We start from the raw sequence: 2,043 nt of genomic DNA, 5'->3' as shown, positions 1-2,043 counted from the left end.
TTTTTTTTTTTTACCAGATTTGCCCAATGCAATGCTTCTTTTAGTTTCTTGGCAACAGATTCCATGAATATCTCTTGTTGATTCAAGTAGAATCAAATCCTTGACAGCCTCAGTTTTCTCTCTATTTATCATGGTACTGTTTGTCTAATTATGAGGGGTTTCATATTCAAGTTTATTTTATAACTTTTCTAGTCTATTTCTTCTCTTGTTTTTGTACAGCATTATTGTTTTTAATGGATTATCTACATTTGATTAGACTTATTTTAAAAATATACTTTCCTAGTTCTCTCTACTAATCCCTAAATATTACTCTTTATTTATGAGTTAAAAATTACTGAACTGAAGAATGGAAAATAATTTGGGTACATCGCTGTATTTTAGGGCTTGGGAGAAATAAGAGAAACTCAGGAAGGGAGGATACAAGTGGCCAGGTTAATGTGTAATGTTTCCTGAGTGAGTTTAGTGTCAGCTACGTCTGTAATAAAGGACTCAGTTTCATCCATCCATCTTATCTCTATTAACCTTCTCCTGCCTCTATCATTTCTAAAGAGAAAAGAATAAATTAGAGTGGTGTCACTGTATAGAGTGGTGGCTTTATACAGGTTATAGAAGAAGAAGTATGATGATGGTGATGATGATAGTGATTGCCGTGACTAAATATGTTGAGTGCTTCTTATACATCAGAAACTGTTCTGTATTTATTTATTTAATCTTCTCAATCACCCGTTGAGACTACCAGCATTGTTCTATGAATGAAGATTATGAGGCAGAGAAATTAAGTAATAGAGAGAATGAGTAATGAAACCTGCTCTTCTGCTTCGACTAGTACCCATTACTATAATTTTCCATTTCCAGCACCAACACATTTTGCTTCAATTTTTCAAGTTTTTAATTGAATGTAATATCTTGTATTTCTTTCTCCTTTTTAAATGCCCATTCTTTGTATTTTTCTTTTTTCTTGCTCTTTCCCTTCTTCTTCTCTTCTTTTTTTCTTTCCATTTCCTTAAGAAACCTTGGCATTCTGGTTTGGACTGTCAACTGGAAAGTGAGCAGTTCAAATCTACCAACCACTCCAAAGGAGGAAGGAGGCAGCTAAATGCTTACAGAGAGATTTACAGTTTTGGAATCCCTATATAAAGTTGTTAAATCTTGTGGGATTTTGGTTTTATTTTTTTATAAACTTATTTGATATGCCTTGTATTCTCGCTCATGCATTAAAAACCTAGGGTTTATATTCTGGGCACTCTGCTAGAAATATAGATACCTTAATGGATAAAGCATATATGGTCTCTATGTTCTTCTAACTTTATGCTTTTCAAATAATTACATAAATAATAGTTATTAAGGGGTTTTACGGACTGTGAAACAAAAGGACTTGATGCATTAAGACCATACATCTTGTGGACTTTTGCTTGACTAGAACTTTAGATCTAGCTGTCTTCCCCCTTCCTACTGCTAGCTCTCTAGTTCCTCTCACCTTTGTGGATGATCTTTTCATTGTCCTAGACTAATCTGTCTGTCTTGTGTTTTCCTTTTTTGTTCTGCCAGTTCATTTTGTAAATACTGTCAGATTAATTATCTGAATTCATTGCCTTCTTCAGGCCACTCCCCTCCTTCAAAGATCACATAGCATCCTCCCATTACTTAAAATGCCATCCCAATTCCAATTTTCCAGCCTCACTTCCAGTCTTCCTAATTTGTACTAACTTCTGTATTCTCTTTACTGTTTGACATTCTGTACTCCTCACATATGAGGGGGTACTCCCCCCTCTCCCCCCAAATCCAGACAACAACAACAAAACAAACTGGAATTGTGCTGGCCAGAGCAGAGCTTTCATAGTATACGTTTCCCATTGAGCGAGCATCGAGCAACTCTGAGTTAGTGCACCCAGTGGTGTTGCCTGAGAAGGTTCTCTCCGCTCACAGCGAATTTTTTCATAAGAGCAATTTAGCTCAAACCTCACTTTTTTGTGATGGCTAATTTAAGAAAACAGTGTGTGGCTGCGAAATTTTGCTTCCTGCTCAAGAAAATTGCTGCAGAAA

General features: G+C 35.8%; 1 protein-coding gene across 2 annotated transcripts in view; it reads left to right on the top strand.

The window, feature by feature from the left end:
* PRR16 (proline rich 16) overlaps positions 1 to 2,043 on the top strand; it is a 254,553-nt gene that overhangs the window by 14,848 nt on the left and 237,662 nt on the right. The gene's annotated exons all lie outside the window — the stretch shown is intronic.

Source organism: Echinops telfairi, unplaced genomic scaffold (genome assembly GCF_000313985.2).
Source record: "Echinops telfairi isolate 266 unplaced genomic scaffold, ASM31398v2 ScPeMD7_7469;HRSCAF=8507_1, whole genome shotgun sequence".
Taxonomy (NCBI): Eukaryota; Metazoa; Chordata; class Mammalia; order Afrosoricida; family Tenrecidae; genus Echinops; species Echinops telfairi.
Note: the sequence above shows the minus strand (reverse complement) of the source record. Positions and strands in the feature narration are given on the sequence as shown.